This window comes from Balaenoptera borealis (genome assembly GCF_965194805.1).
Source record: "Balaenoptera borealis genome assembly, chromosome: 20".
In the NCBI taxonomy this organism is placed as follows: domain Eukaryota; kingdom Metazoa; phylum Chordata; class Mammalia; order Artiodactyla; family Balaenopteridae; genus Balaenoptera; species Balaenoptera borealis.
This window is the reverse complement of record NC_138879.1, coordinates 50,739,963-50,756,470: the sequence shown is the minus strand read 5'-3', so window position 1 is coordinate 50,756,470 and position 16,508 is coordinate 50,739,963. Positions and strand designations below refer to the sequence as shown.

The window sequence follows — 16,508 nt, the reverse complement described above, 5'->3', positions numbered from 1 at the left end:
CCTGGGAGTCTGGCTCCAGAATTGTTGGATGTTATCGTAAGCAAACCTTTCAAAGCTTATCTTTATTTTATTTTTGCCCCTGCCGCATGGCTTGCGGGATCTCAGTTCCTCAACCAGGGACTGAACCTGGGCCACAGCAGTGAAAGCCCGGAATCCTAACCACTAGGCCACCAGGGAACTCCACGGAGGTTATCTTTAAAAAGTACCGAGGAAGGTCGTTTCTTTTGAGGAGACAGTCCTGATGATGGGTAAAGATAAACCCACCAGCTTGTGGCTGGGTGTGGAGGAGCCAGATCTGTCTGTATAAAAGATGGTTCCGGGCCAGGGCTGGGCTGCGGCTGGACACAGGGGTGCAGGGTCTGGGGCAGGGAGGCCAGTTTGAGGGAGGGGTAGGGTGGCATGGGGTGCGGCCAGGCCTCAGCTCGGCGCAGGCGGCTCCTGCAGGGACAGGGGTGTCTGTGAAGCGCCGCATTTGCTCAGCACCTGCTGCATCTGCCTGGAAATCGAGGTGACAGAGACTTAGTGACTCCTGGCATTTGCTGTCACTTCCCATTTCCCTGCTCCTCAGAGCCTGGTCAGGACTGGGTGGAAGCTGGTCAGACAGCCTGACGCACACCTGAGCCCTGTCATCCCTCAGGTGGTCAGGGAGGGGGGGCCAGGAGGGGCACAGAGGCCACAAGCCAGGCGTTTGCTCGCTGGGACAGTGCTGAAACGCCCTCCTCACCTGGGGGCTCTAAGGGGAGTAGGTGGCCACGGCTATTTGTCTTAGACTCAGCCTGAGATGCTGAGGGTCAAAATCATACATATAGAAACAGGAAGATAGATCCCTCTCACGCGCTCCCCCGCCATTGGTTGCCATGGTAACAGGCAGGCCTGGGGATGATGGTCAGGATGGTCAGGACCCACTATTCCCCTCCCTTCCCCATACCACTGTTTCTACCCATGGGTGGAAAACTTTCCTTGGCTCTCCGTTACCTAGCTCCAGGATAAAGGCCAAATCCCTCAGGCTTTCCTAATACACTTCTAGCCTCCTGCCCCCACCTGCTTGCCAACCACAGAGAATTTCTCACCTTCCCCTGAGCACTCCAGGTATGTTTGCTGCCCTAGTCTCTGCCGACTTGCACCGGCCCCTCCTCATCCTAAAGTATCCTTCCCCTCCACCCACCAACGTTTCTTCTTTGAAGTCTTCTCAATCTCTACTCCTGTTCCTCCAAAGCATATTCCTTGCTCTCCTGAGCTGCCCAAACTGGTGAAAGCAGGGTTGGCAGGGCCCATCTGAATTAGACACACAAGTCTCCGAATCCCCAGGTCCCCACCAGCACCCAGCCCTCACCCACCACCCTCCAGCGCTCTACCCCAGCCCCAGGCACCAGTGCATGCCCCAGCCTCAGGCACAATCCCTGCAGGGGTGGACAAAGCAAGAATGGAGAAGGAGCTCGAAGCATCATTCACTGTTCTCATCTTTCCCAAGCCCCGCCCCATGGCAGCCTCTGTCCTACTCCTGGGGAAGCAGCCTTCATGAACTTTAGAATGACCTCTGCCTTCGGGTTCCAAAGTCTAGTCTCAGAAGCAGACATTAACCCAATAGGTACCCAAAAGAAAACATAACTACAAATTGTGAGAACACATCGGGAGGAAAAGAAATAATTAACTTCGTGCATGTAAGGCGGGAAGCACAGGCCTGAGGCGCCCCCAACACCTTATCTCCTCTCACTCTCATTCTCTCCATTTTTCAGATGAGAAAACTGAGGCTCCGAGAGGTGAAGGGTGCTGCTCAAGGACACACAGTCACGTGATTAGTGAATGGCAGAGTCTGTCTGCTCTGATGAACTTCCAGAGAACAGTGAGTTTCTCGATCCAGTGCATTTCCGCTCCCTCTATCCCTCGGCTCCCCTCAGGTAACACGCATAAAAGGAAGCAGAAGGAACTAGATGAAACATGGGGGAACACTTTACTCATCCAAGTGACTTTGCTCCTCTCGCATGTGTGTCCTGTAATAGAATAGATTTCTCCTGAGGGTGAGCCCGCATGCTTGGGGCACCTGGCACTGGGGTACATGCAGGGCAGGGCTGAGGATTCCTTTCCTCTGCAGCTCTTTTCTCTCCTTCTCCCAAGAGGATCCCTTGATACAGCTCAAGAACCTCTAAGAGAATAACATCTCTCCCTCCCTCCCTCCCATGATCCCCTGGGTTCTGGCAATGACATTGGCCATGTCCTCTGTTAGTAACAACTCAGCAAGCATCCTTTCCATAGAATTCCTTCACAATCTGAGATGGAGGACAAGCATGTGTGTGTTGGCCTTGGGATGACTGTGCAAGGGAAGGAGGCCAGAGGCTGTCCCTGTGTGCCTCACGGGTGGCATGGGGGGGATGGACAGGTGGGTGGACATGAGTGACCAAGTTAGAGCCCACTGGAATGGGTCCCTTTGAGGCCAACCAGATCTGAGCTCCAACTCAGGTTTTCCACTTTCTGGGTGTGTGATTTTGGCTCAGTCACTTAACTCTTCTGAGCCTCAGTTTTCTCGTCTGTAAAATGGAACTAACACAGTACAGACTTCATAGGGTTGGGAGGAGGATTACTTAAATTAACAAACGTAAAATGCCTAGCGTAGGACCCAGCAAACCACGGATTCTTCCTAGGTGACAGCACCTTCTCCTGCCATGCTCCCCTGGGGCAGACAGGTGGTGACATAAGTACTTTCTGGGGCAGTAAAGCTCTGAACAGTTCTACACACCCCCCCCCCCGACACACACACATATATACACACACGCTTTTTCCTCCTACTTGGCTCCTGTGTTTCCCCATCCTGGCTTTTATCCCAAGCACAAAACTGTGGGAACACTGATGGGGGTAGGAGATTAAATTTGGACATGAAATCTGGGAAGACTTCAGGGAGGAGGGAGAGTTTGTCCCAGGCCCTGAAAGAGTGACAGATTGTGAGGCGAGGGGCATTCCAGGCAAAGGAAACAGAATGGGCAAATTCCAGAGATGGAGTGACACAGGCTGATGGAGGGAGATGACAGAGAGCATGGGAACGCCCGGAGGGAGACCTATAGGGGGACGGGCCAGGCAATGTGAGAGGAGGATGGAGAGGGGTGGATGGGAACCTGGGCAAGGTAGGGGAGGGGCTACCATGTGACTGGGCTTCTAGGCAGTAAGGTTATTCAGGGCAGGGGAGAGGAGGGTGCTGGTGACAGCCGTGACCTTGAAGACAAACAAGCTCCCTGCTCTCGCGGAGCTAACCATCTATACATTCAAACCTTCCTACTGAGCATCTGCCCTCTGTCTGCCCACAACTCCTTACGTCCAGCTGCACACCCACAGCCCTTCCACCCGCTTTCCACTCATCCACTTGCTTGTATACCCAACCTTCCAGAAGGCAGAAACTCAAACTCTGTAGGATTTTTAGAGTTCCACTCACTTGGTTAGCAGACTTGGTTATTAGGACTTTGCTGATCCTATGCTGGATATTGAGGGCTCACAATTTGGAGGAAAGAAACCACATAAAAGGGCATAAGTGAGCAGGATTTGTTTCTGTACAAATAGATCTTATTTTTCTAACACGCGTCCAGAGGAAAGGGGGTCCTCCATTGGTTCAGACCCAGGCCTCTTCTGTCTTTGTGCTCTGTCCCACATAGAGGGCTGGCTTGTCATCTCATGGTCCCAAAGTGGCCACTCCACTTTCCAGCACAGCAGCACAGCTGTGTTTAAGGCGCTGTAGTAGAAATCCCTACAAAGGGGAGGGAGAGGAAAGGGATCAGAAAGAACCAAACATGTTGCTCTTTCTTAAAAATACTTCCAAACAAAGGATTAATTTCCCCTGATGAAGATGTTTATGGAGACTTTATTGTGCCCACCGCCATCGGTGTGCTGTTTTCTATCAGGCTGAGGTGAGGGGAGAGGACCAACTGGGTAAGTGGATGAATCTGGGACTCCACGCAGGGTGGGGGACGGAAGGGGTAGGGCTGGAGGTGGGAGTTCCGGGGGAGCAGCGCTCCTTCCCCATTGACCCTTCCTGTGTGGTCAGGATACCGGGGATGAGGAGGAACACAGGTAATGAGCAGACCCTGCATATCAGGTGCGCCTCTGGGAATCGGCCATTATTACATTTGGAACTTGGAACTTGACATTATGTTTCCTCCAGAATTTCATTTCAGCCACTAGCCATCTGACAACCTCTATGCTGTTGGAATTTCTTCCATGGTGGCCTCTCTTTCTTGTCTCCTTTCCTTAGGATGCTGACCAGGTCTCTCTTAATGGATCTTGGTCAGTAGGCTCACACACAGAGACAGCGTCATTAGTCACATGATGTCACCAGGTTTAAAAACTCCTCTAGTTTAGTTGTTTGAAATGAGCCTCCTGGACGTTCCACAGGATACCTGGCCTGTACTTCTCAGGAAAGGCAAGGAAAGAATGAGTAACTGTCACAGAGCAGAAGAGACTGGGGAGGTGGGATAACTGAACGTAATGTGGTAACCTGGACCCTGGAGTGGATCCTGGAACAGAAAGAGGACATGAATGCAAAAACTGGTGACATACAAATGAAGTCTGGAATCTGGTCAATAGCAGTGTGCCTATGTGAATTTCTCAGCTTTGACAAAGGTACCCTGGTCATATAAGATGTTAACAATGGGGAAAACTTGAGTGAGGGGTCCACACGAATGCTCTGCTATCTTTGCAACTTTTCTGGAAATCTAAAGTTCCTCCAAAATAAGAAGTTTATTAAAGTGAACCCATCTCCTCTTTAATCACTGCCATCTGCTTGAGGTGCCCCAGCAGCTTCACTGAAATGACAGCTTGCAAGTTCAAGGTCTTTGATGAACGACTTCCAGGGAAGTTCATAAAAATGGAACAAAGATGAGGTGTTTCTTCTGTTAAGCACACACGTGCACACCAGGCAGGCAGGAGGAGCAGAGCCGGGGTCCACTCTGCCACCTTCTCCACCAGAGTCTACTTGCAGCCCCTGCACCCCTACACCTTCCAGCTGATGACTGAGCCCAGAAGCTCTGTGTCTAACCCAGCACACTTCTGCGCTCGGCTGGCAGTGCCTCAGTGCTTTCTGTTCCTCAGCCCCAGCTCGCTGCTGCCTCTGTGCAGATACGAGGGGTGGCGGGGTCAGGCAGTTCTCATCTGGATCCCACAAACTCTTTGCCAGCACCTGCCACACCAGACCCCACACCAGAGCCAGTTGGAGTTGTCGTCATAACTGCCAGCAGCTGGAAGAATCATCCTTGCGGTCACTTCCTGAATACATACCGTGTGCCAGGAACTCTGTACTGGAAGGAAGACCCTTTCCCCATTTTGCAGACTAAAAAAACTACACCTGGGGAAAATGATTGAATTTGCCCAACTAGAGAAGCAGAACTGACCTCAAAGCACCCTCATTTCGTTCCCCTGCCTCTCTTAAAGAAAGGCCCTTGAAGATCAATTAGACAACCTGCCCATTTTACAGAAAGGCAAACCAGGACACAGAAAGGTAGGTTTTGCATGAGGCCACACAGCCTCTTCTGGTCTAGTCAGAAAAGAAACTCAGCCTTCCTCCCCGTTCTAATCCCAGTCTCTCTCCGCTACCTCTGAATTCCTGAAACTTTCAGGGCACCTCTGGTCCATGCCTAGGAAGTCCAGATGCTCCTAGACCAGACCAGACCAGTCCTCCCTCCCGGGAAGGTACAGATTCCCGCCCTCCCCCAGCCTGGTCTGGTATCTGCAGGCACAGCTCAGCAGGGGGGACAATTACCATCTGTGCGGCTGGCGTCTTCACAAAGGCATATTTAAGTCTCTGCAGTACTCAGGGGAGACAGCAACTAAATAGGCAGCACAGCAACGTGTTGAAGCCAGCTGCAGGTCTGAGTGCACGGAGGGGGCACCAGTAAGTCACAGCACTACTACAGGGGAAGAAAGCAAAGGAAGAAGGAAGAAACTGCATCCCCTTCTTTTCAGATGTTGCCAGTGGTTCTCTAGGTCTCTGAACGATGCTTGCTCCAATGAAGCAGGGTTCCACCAGGAGTGAAAGGCAACCTTCACAGGCGACTCTGGGACAGTCACGTCCGTGCCACCCTGCCAGCATATTGATGCAGCAGCAGCCAAGAGCTAGGTGGTCAAAGGAGGAGGACGCCGGATGCAGGCGCTCGCGGGTATTGGAGGGGCACCTGCTTCCGTCTCCCACCACAGGCCCCTGGCAGGGGGACGCGGTTCCATGAGCCCTCCACACTCTCCCTCCTGGTCTCCCTGATGGTCAGTAGAACCCGCTGGGCCATTGTAAGATGGCCCAACACAATCATGGATCTGTCTGTGGACCCGAGCAGGAGGAAGCAGTCTCTGAGTTCTCGGGAAGACACATGGTGACCACTGGGAACATGCTTGAGTTCATTAAAAATATGTCATGCTAGGTACATTGCATTTTTTTTAAAAAAACAATTAATTATTTATTTAATAAATATTTAGTGGGCATGCCGATGTGCCCAGAATAAGCTTGGCACGAAGGAAACAGTTCTGAATGAGATAGAAATTCGCGTGGCTTTGTGGGGGCTGAGAGGGGGCTGGGAAGAGAAGACAGACAATAATCAAATAAATCCACAAGGTGAGGGTGGGGCGGTATGCTTTATGCAGCCTGGGAACTGGACAGAGAGGCGGGTGCTTCAGCTGGGACGTCTGGGCAGGCCTCTGAGGAGGTGACATTTGGAGGACAAGGAGTCACCACAAGCCTGTGGATCGAGAGAGCATTGCACAGGTGGTATTTCTGGATTGTAGCAAAGCCTTGGGAGAAAGCTCTTCGTATCATGTTTACTAAAAGGTGTTACTTGTGTACCCTGCGGCAGACAGTGTGCTATGAACTCACCAGGCATTTTATTTGATTGTCACAAAAGCCCAAGAATGGGTGTATTTTCTCTAATTTGCAGATAAAGATGGTGAAGGCACACACCACTTATTGTGAGTTTTAAGTAAGACCACGGGCACGAAAGAGTTAGGGCCAGCTTCACCAGCACAAGAGCTGCGCAGGGCATGGGGCCCGTGCTCAGAAGGGTTCTGCACTGGGTTCAATGTTCTGTTCTTGTTTCTTGAAGTTCTTACTCATTCTTGATCAAAGGGCCCACATTTTCATTTTGCATTGGGTCCCACAAATTATGTAGCTGGTCCTGGAGAGGGCTTCAAAAATCAAAAATGTACAGTGGGTTATTGTTGTTGGTAATAATAGCAACACACCTATTCACACTCTGAAAGGGACATGCATGGGGGCTTTTCCGCAAGCCAGTAACACCCCGCACTCCCTGTGCCCTCTCCCAGTTCCCCCAAGGACTCCAGAGCTCCCCACCTTCGTCCCAGGGAGGGGGGCTGATTCTCCTAATTCCGGCACTTGGCCTGACAAACTTAAGCACATCCCTTTCCCTTCTGGGTGCCACTTGACTGACCTACATAAAGCAGGGCTCCAACTGGTCTCCAGGCTAATCCTCTCCCTGCCCGCCCTCCACCTGTTGAAAATGGGCTCCTCTGAGCCTTGCCAAGCTGCGCTGCCCCTAGCGGGAGTCGGAGGCATGAAACTCCCTTTCAGGAAGCCGGGTTTAGAGCCATGCCATCGCATCCTGCCCGGGCAGCCTCTGCTGGTCCTCAGCCTCCGGAGCAACTCAGCAGCCAGCCCTGGGTGAGGACAGGGGCCACTGATGCACCTGGCAGGGCAGGGGTAGCACTGTGGCTTGGGGGCTTCCGAGGAGCAGGGGTGGGGCGTGGAGGGGAAATCCTCAAGGTTGGATCCAGCCATTATTTTAAGAAGGGGATTGTGTATAGCAGTCTGGTTGTACACCTGTGTGTCTGTATCAGCGCCTGTCCGCCTCAGTGTGTGTGTGTGTCTGTGTGTGTGCCTGCAGGCCAATGCCCAGTATGACTGTCTGTACAACAGTGTGTCTGTCAGTGGATGCCGGTGCATGGGCGGCTATACCTAGGTGTGGATTTGTCACCGTAGGTCTGTGTGGGGCAGTGTAGTAGCTGGTGGTAGAGTCCTGAGTGTGTAGGCATAGGAGACGGTGTCAGTGTATTTGTCTGTGGGGTAGTGATTCTGTGGGCGACTGTCTCAGACAGCGGTGTGTGTGTGCGTTTGTGTGTGCATGCACAAGGATGTGGGTGTCAGTGTCTAGCTCTGCATGGGACAGTGACCCAATGTGTGTCTGCTTCTGTGAGTTGGTATCAGAGCGCTACAAACTGGGTGGCTGGAGGTACAGGTGTGCCTGTCACAGTGCCCCAGCAACACAGAGCCCAGTGTGTGTGTGTGTGTGTGAGTGTAGGTGTCAGGGTGTCTGTGAAGCAGTGATTCAGTGTGTTTGAATCAGTGTGCGTGTGTCCCCGAGGGTTTGAGCGAGTGTGGCGGCGTGCTCCCCTGTGTGGCAGTGCCCTGTGTGTTTGTGTAGACGCGTGTTGGTGTGAGCGCCAATGCATTCGCCCAGTGTGTGTATTTTACTGAGAGCGAGGCTGTGTGTGTGTGTGTGTGTGTGTGTGTGTGTGTGTGTGTATGGGAGTGAGTGTCAGCGTCTCTGTTCCCCAGCAGCGCGAGTGACAGCGCCAGGTGGGCTGGTCCGCAGGACCCGGGCCGGGGGTGGGCGCCGCCCCGCCCCGCCAGCCGCGACCCCTCCCACGGGCGGCGGCAGGACGGTCGCCTCTAGGACCCGGCGGCGGCGGCCGGCCGCTGTCCCCGGGCCGCGCGAGTGAGCATGTGCAGAGCCGGGCGCCCGCTCGCCCGCCGCCCGTCGCCCGCCGCCCGCTCGGCGCCCGCTTGCTCCGCCGCCGCGGCTCAGCCCGGACGTCCGCAGCCCAGAGAGCCAGGTGGCGGCGCCCTGTGCCCGGGGCGCGTCGGGCCGCTCCTCGCCGCGGGCCGCCCGGGGGCGTGCGGGCACCGAGGGCGCCAAGGCTCCGGGCACTGCGGGGTTGCGGGCTCGGCGCCCCTGGGAGGCGGGCGCGTGGCCGCCGGAGCGGCCGCCCCAGCTGGCCGCGATCGCGGGGTGAGTGCGATCTCCGGGTGCCCCAGCCGGGACCCCCGCGCGGGCTGCGGGCAGGGTTCCCCCAGCCGCGGGCCAACAAGTTTGTGTAGACGCGGCCGGGAGCGCGGCGGGGCTGCACCTGCTCCGGCTCCGGGGCGCGCTGGCGGGGGGCGCCTCTCGCGGGGCCACGGCGGCTTCGCCCGGGAGTGTGTGCGCGTGGAGCCGGGGTGGGGGCAGCTTCGGCACGAGCGGGATGGGGCGGGGGTGCGCAAAGCAGTTTCCCAAGCCGCGCCCGCCTCCTGGAATCCTCAGAGACCGTCCGTCTCCCCGGAGGGAGCCGTGGATCCGGGGAGGGGGCGAGGGCAGGCTTTGGGGGTGCACACTGCCTCTTCTAAGAGGAGACGTTTACCAGCGGCAGCTCCCTCTCGTTCCGCCACCACGCCAGGCTTCCGGTCAGCGGAGGGTTTTCTCTGTCTCTTGGTGAACTTGAGGCACGGGCAAAGGCGAAACGCACGTATTTCGTCCAGAAAATTACTCCAGGTGGAGCTCTGCATTTTCCTAAGAGTAGACGGGAACTCACGACTGGAGGCTACTAATTGCGTTTTTCGTTTCTCATGGGAAGCCTCCAGGGGGTCTTCTGCCTCAGGGTGACCAACCTCCCGGGTGTCTGTTTTCCTGAGCATCTGTGCCCACGGCTGATGCCTGCTGGGTGCTGGCTTGCCCGTGGGGAGGCGGGGGCGGAGAGAGAGACCTCTGACCCTTCTCTGAGCAGTGGGAGGGCTGGTTGTAAGGGTTTCAGCCCCCCCACCCCCGTCCTGCCCTGGGATCCCGCTGCTGCCCACGCTCGCCTGCTCCCCACCTGCTCCCGAGATGGACAGACTCGGAACTCTTCTCTACTTTTCTAACAGTGGTAGACGCTGTCCTCCCTCTTGCCGCTGGAAGGGCATGCTTCAGTTTATGGAGTGCTTGGGTTATCCCATGTTGGGACGCCGTGGTTGGGATCAGGAGTTGGGGGGGGGTGCTTTTCTTTACTCCTCTGAATAGCCTAGGTTATCGGGCACAGAGAGTGAGGGCTAGTGGCGAGTGGAATACAGGAGGCAGAAAGCTGGCTGGCTCCGCTCTGCCTGCAGCCGCCCCTGCCTGCTGGTTGCAAGGGCTGGAGAGAGGGCAGCGGGGAGGTTTCCCTCGAGTATTCCCCTCACTACCCACACGCCATACCCTTAGCTCTGGCCTCACCAGTCCCTTGGAGAAGGTGCCCCGGTGGGCCATCAGAGCCCAGCAGTTCCATGGGGAGGAGTAGCCGTGTTCATCTCTGATGCACACTTGCTGAAGGAAGAGTGGCAGGCAGCGGGGCTGGTGCGCCGAGCCCGGCAGCCTCATCTCCCCCCAGGAGAGGCCCCCTGGCCCTCACCTGCAGCTGCATCCCCCTGTCTTCAGCAGGACCATTACCGCAGCTCCTCTGGAAGAATGCCTTATTTTGGGGGGAGGGGATCCCTTATTCAGTGGGCGCTGGAGCCCTGTGGGGCACTGTCCTGTGGCCTACAGCATGTCTGGCTAGGAGTGAAGCGATGCTAGGATTAGGCAGAAGGCCAGACCCCTGCCCCTTGCCTCCTGTCTGCCTAACCAGGCAGAAGTGGATATCGTGGGCCACCAGTTGGTCGGCTGCTAAAGCTTGAGCCTCTGAGCGCTGGGCAGTGAGTTGCAGAGCCGCTTCCCTGTAGAGTCTGCCTGAACAGGCAACCCAGAGCCTCTAGACCAGGACTGAACCATGTCTGAGCAGCGCCTCTCAGGAGGGCGTGTTTCTCTTTGTAGACACGCCCAGCTTGCGATCCTATCCGGCTCAGACCCCAGTCAGCCGTAGTGAGACCAGTGCCCCGGACTCTCCCTCCGGAGCTACACAGAGGCCAGGGCAAAGCTCAGTGTTTAGACCTTCGGGGTCTTTATCCATAGGATGTGAGTGATGATCAGACCCACCAGCAGGGGCAGAACTGGGTTGGAGGCAAGCCCTGCTCATCTGAGGAGTGAGTGCTTGAACGTGGCTTTGGACTACCTTCTCCCTGGGCCTCTTTTCACACTGCGGCTTTTAATCTCTCTTCCTCGTGGTTTTAATAAACAGCATGTTGACGTATCACCTGGAAAGTTGTTGGAAGAGTGGCACTTTTGGAGAACGTATTTAGGGAGGAACTCTATCTCCCAATGCGGACGTGAGAGTAGTTGGAAGAATGGGGTGAATTAATTGTGTACATCATAGAACACTGTGTGCCTCTTGGTAGCTGTTAAGGCTTTCCTCCTCCACTTTGATTCTCTTTTTCTTGCTCCTGGAAACTCATGAGGGAGCCAGGAGGGTACTGAGGACAGGAAGGCCCACCCCGGCGTAAGTCCCCCATCCCAGTGACCTGAGGCACGGCGGGCACAGAGCCAGAGAAGGGCGAGGTTCACTTTGGCTGGGTACTCCACCCACTTGCCCAGATTTATCCAAATCACTCAGTGGGGTTTGGACCAACCTCGAGAGTTTGCCACTCAATGGGAGAAACATACGAACACATGAACAAAATCAGGTTCTACTAAAGAGGTGGCCCAGAGATAGCTTAAAAGTGTCTGTGATTGGCTCTTGCAAGAGTGGGTTGGGCTCCAGATCAACCAACTAAAACGGCAAAATGCCTTTTAGTGCATTTGGTGGTATTCTGTCTTTCTTTGCAGCCCCGGCCCCTAGAGGGGTGCCTGGAGGAATCTCCACCCCTGGAGTTGAACAGATGAAGACCATGTGATATGGTAGATGATGCCACAGACCTGGAATCCGAAAACTTGAGTTCAGTCTAGCAATAGCTGTCTTTGGTCAAGTATATTTGCCCTCTGTCTGCCTCAAATTCTGCATCTCCACGATGGAGATGATAATGATTTGACTTCACGAGTTTATGGGAAGATCAGTTATTCATTTGATTATCTGTTGATGCATTCAGCACACTTGAGAGTGTGTGAAAGTACCTTGCAATCTCTAATGTGGTACATAAAGATTTATTCTTATTTATATGAACCCCAGCACTGGGTTTGCTGGAGGATTCCCCCCTCACCCCACCTCCTTTGCACTGAATGGAGTTTCAACCTTACTATTATGTTTTATACCGTTTTAGCAATATTTCTTATTTTGGACCTTTAAAGTTCTGAAGTTCAGAAGATCAAAAATTTGCCTCCTCAAAGGCAGGGACCCCACCCCATTCCCATTTCCCAGAACTTGTCCCACCCCAGGGCCCAGCAGATCTATATTTAGTGGGCCCTTTGCTCTCTTTCTGAATCTCCAAGACCCAGAGGCGTGGGACCCTGGGATGAGGGCAGCATGGCCCTGAGCCTTGGAGGGTAGCCAGTGGGCACAGATTTCTGGGGTCTGCCCTGTGCCCCACCCAGAGGTGGACAGAGGCACTGCCTGTGTCTGTGAGGGGCTCATAGGCTGGGAGGAGAAGTGGGCAGCGTAGCCGGGACTCAAGGCAGGACACGTCGCCCAGAGCATCCAGCCTCGCCGTCGAGCGCTGGGGAGTGGCTCTGCTCCGGGGATCAGGAAGGCTTCTTGGAGGGGGTGGCATTAGACCTGAGCCTTGGTAGCCACAAAGCCTTTCAGAACCACAAGATGGGGCCCACGTTGGCATCCCTGGCCGACGGAAGAGTATGTGTAAGGGGGCATGAAGCATCGCACGCTGGCCAGTGGGGCGTCGAGTTCTGGAAGGAATATTGAAAGGAAGTTGCTGGGAGACTGAACCAGGAAGGGCCACTGAATGCCAGGCCGAGGCACTTGAACTTGGTCATCTGAGTCCTGGGGAGCCATTGCAGGCTATAGCATTGCTAGTTCTTGGTGTTAGAAAGATCTCTTTGTTAGGATGCTGGGAGGGGACAGCGTCTCGGAGAGGGGGCGGGGTCCAGATGACAGGCACTGAGCCTGAGCAGGGCAGAGGCAGGGGTTGAGGGTGGGAAGAGACAGGGGAGGGCTAATTCAGAGCACTGAGCCCAGCTGGAGGCTCCCCGGTGTGGCTTTGCCGAGGTCCTGAGGCTGAGACCCCCGCCTGCCCCGACCGCAGCTGCCGATCATGCAGGCTGGGGCTCCGAACTGCTAGACCACGAATGCCCGTCTCCTTGCCTGGGGAGCAACATGTCGGTCCCCGTTCCTTGAGCCTAGGGCTCTCACCCTGCTAAGAGCGCACGCTCTGGATCCCCAGAGGTTTGCAGCCCTCCCTGCACTGGCCGCAGTGGCCGGAATGCTTCTGGGGCAGCTGGTGTTGTTCTCCCCTCACCTGCCTGTTCTCTCTGGCGGGGGGTGGGGGAGTGATAGAGTCACATGACTGAACCCCAGTGGCCACTGGTCCGGCCGAGGCCGTCTCTGACCTCTTTCTCCAGCCCCCAGGCCCTAGGGTCTGCCTTCTCTCCTCTCCCAGCTGTCGCCACCCCTCTCCTGTTCAGTCCCTTGGAAACCCCAGCCTGGTGCCATCTGCCCAACCCTCGCCCCCTCAGGCTGAGCCACAGCTGCCACCCGGGGCCCAGATAACAACAAAGTAACAGCCAAGGGCTCAAGTTGTCTAAGTCCCCACCTGAGACCCCCAGAAGCCCCTCTGTCCCAATATTCTCGTCTCATTCCTGGGAAGAAACTGAGGGGCTCCCTCCCCTGGGCCCTGGTCTCCTCTGGGGTGACACTTGGGCCTCTGGAAGGCCACCAGGCAGGGCAGCTGGTGTCCACCTTTGTCCAGCCTGAGGCCCAGTGCCTCCCTGGTGCCGCCTCCCTCCCGACAAGGCCGGAGCCTCAGGTAAGGGTGGGCCCCCTGCCCCCCATCGTTCCCCTGAAGCACTTTGCATGATTCCCAGACAGGAGGTGTCACATGGGAAGCATGCCTTGGGGAAAAATGGTCCAGACCTGCAAGGAGGGGAGGGGCCCAGGAGGCTGGTACACTAACCGCATGGCAGCATCTGGGAGGTCTGACAGGGGCGGGGGGTGGGGGGGGTGGTGACACTGTGTGAGGCGCCATGTCTGGGAGCTTCATCCTGGCATGTTTTCAAAAAGGTGGTGATGGAGGCACACTAAACCCCTTTCAGGAATCAACCTTGCCTCATGTGAAGCTGGTGTGGGGAGAGAGGCGGGAAGCTTAGTGGGCATGGGGTGGGCTCTGGGAGCAGGGAGCCAGGTCTGAATTCTAGTCCTGGTTTGTCTGGCCTTGGCCAAGGCACTTCACCCAGCTGAGCTTTAGAGACCTGGGCCCTCAGATGGGGGTGATCAGGGCATCTGCCTCGGCGGGATATGGGAGTAAATGACATGGTGCAGGTGAAATACACAACCCAGTCTAGCCGGATTATTCAACGCTGCAAGTGCTTTGTAAATGGTGGCATTGAAAAAGCAAGCAATTGCTGACAGCTGTCTTAGCATGGGGGCAGCTTCAAGTAAGACTGGGATAGTGCGCCCACCCCAGGGAGTTGGAGGCTGAGAGGAGGTGTGGGTGGCTGATTCCCCCCACAGCTCAGCTGCTGCAGGCCTCTCCTCCAGCGTCTCCATGTTGGCCTCTTTTGCACTTGTAAGCTGAAGGCTGTAGGTAACAGAAGGTTTACTCCCTGATTCGATCCCACGACAATGCCTATTTACCCCCATTTAACAGATGAGGAGCCCGAGGCTCTGCCCTGTGCAGTGACTTGCTCAAGGTGGATTTGCTCTCATGGAGGGCCTCGTGGCTTTGGGGTACAGCCGGCACAGCTGACGGGCAGCGGCTACATACGCCCCCCAGGTGCTGGCTGTTTCTGCTGCGCAGCTGCCTTGTGGCTTGGCTGTGAGCCTTGTGCAGATTCTGCACGTGGCCCAGCCCCCCACCCCCACCCCAGGCCTCTTTCAGGTTCAGTCACTCAACAAACATTTTTACGGGCACTGCCCTGCCGGATGTGTGCTAGGATCTGGGGATGTGGTGAGAAATCGGGTGTCATCTGTGCCCTGGGGGAGGGCGTGGCAGAGAGTGGGGGACGACTGACAAATGTAATATCAGTGGGAAGTGGGGTGGAAGTCTGGGCAGGGGGACGGGTTCCTGATGTGGCAGGTGTTCCGGGCTGGGAATCGGCTTCGCGATGTTAGAAGTTCAGAGTGGCGGCCTGCCTTATAGGAGGCCAGGGTCGTTGAGCGCTGGCGTGAAAGTAGCTGCCCCCTGCCCCCACGTCCAGTGCCCACCTCCCCAGACCAGGAGAGGCCCCTCTGGGAAGGGGTGGCTCTAGAGAGGACTTGGAGGGGGCGCTTGGGGAACCTGGGTGCGATCAGCCCTGACAGTGCCCCATCCCACCGTGTCCTTTGTAGTGTGCTCCCAGAGCCTGTATACAAATGCGTATGGAATTCTGGCTGGGTCTTGGCTTCAAAATTCTGAACTTCTGATCCATTGCCCACCTTTTGGCTCCATCTCATCAGAACCTTCTTCCCACAGCAGGCATCCTCTCTCCCCTTATATTTTAGTTTTATAGGATTTTTCACTGATAGAATCCCGATCTTGTAACCAGAAGCCTTTTGCAAGCAGATTCAGAAACCTCTTTTCCTAGAATGACGACACAGGAAGGATAACATATAAAGCTCAGGCACCCTTATTAATTTCCATGTATCTGTACGACCTGAAGTGGTGAAGCTGTGTCCTTTGTGCTTACGTATTACTCCATCTCCCGTGTTTCCGGCGAGGCTCCCACAGCTCTGGATAACGGGAATTTGAGATTTCATTGCCCTGACCCCCACAGGAGGCGGTTTCTGATATCATGATTCGCCTATCAATGTATCTTCTCGTTCATTTTTAAAAAATGTGTTCAGAAACAGAGATGGCTGAGCATCTATGCTTCTGGGGCTCATGCTGGGGGCCAGGGTTACTAAGATGCATAGGGCATGACCTCTAGTCTTGAGTCAGTCGCAGTCCTGCAAGGATGATTGACAAGTACAGGGACAATTAAAATCATCTCGGCGTGGTGAATGCTGGGATGGGGGTCAGCACGGGCTGTGGGAAGACAGAGAAATCTACACCAGTGGGTGGGTGGTGGTCAGGGAGAGCTTCTCGGAGGAAGTGGCACCTGGGCTGATTCTTGGAAGATTCACAAGGATTCACCAGGCAAAGAGGGAGAAAAAGACATCAGATGCATTGTGTACAAAGGCACCAGGGCAGATGCGCTGTGTGGTTGCTCTGCTGGACTCTGTGTGTGTGTGTGTGTGTGTGTGTGTGTGTACATGCACATGTGCACACGTCATGGGGAAGCAGAAGGAAAGGGCCTGGCGAGAGATGAGCTGGTTGGACTGGATCAGGAAGGGGGCCTTGTATGTCATGCTAAGGAGCTTGGAGTTTATCCCAAAGCCATGGGGAGCTATTGAAAAGGGTTTTAAGCAGGGGAGAGCCATGATCAGATTTGTGTGTTAGTAGGATCACCCTGGCAGCCTTGCAGAGGATGGATTGGAGGGGCCAAAGCTAGAGGCAGGGAGATCAGTCAGGATTTCTTGGGATTTTCTCTGCGGTTCTACAAATCTGACGAGGCTGGCTGGGGTGGGCCTGGCACACATCAGCT

General features: G+C 55.3%; 1 protein-coding gene across 2 annotated transcripts in view; it reads left to right on the top strand.

The window, feature by feature from the left end:
• The first annotated feature begins 504 nt into the window (after positions 1-504).
• WSCD1 (WSC domain containing 1) overlaps positions 505-16,508 on the top strand; it is a 49,506-nt gene continuing 33,502 nt past the window's right edge. Inside the window, exon 1 of one of the 2 annotated variants that reach the window (XM_082370681.1) lies at positions 505-7,639. The gene's annotated coding sequence lies outside the window, so the exon portion shown is untranslated. Of the gene's footprint in view, positions 7,640-8,723; positions 8,988-16,508 lie in introns of those variants that run through there. The other variant, XM_082370680.1, reaches the window with a different exon arrangement.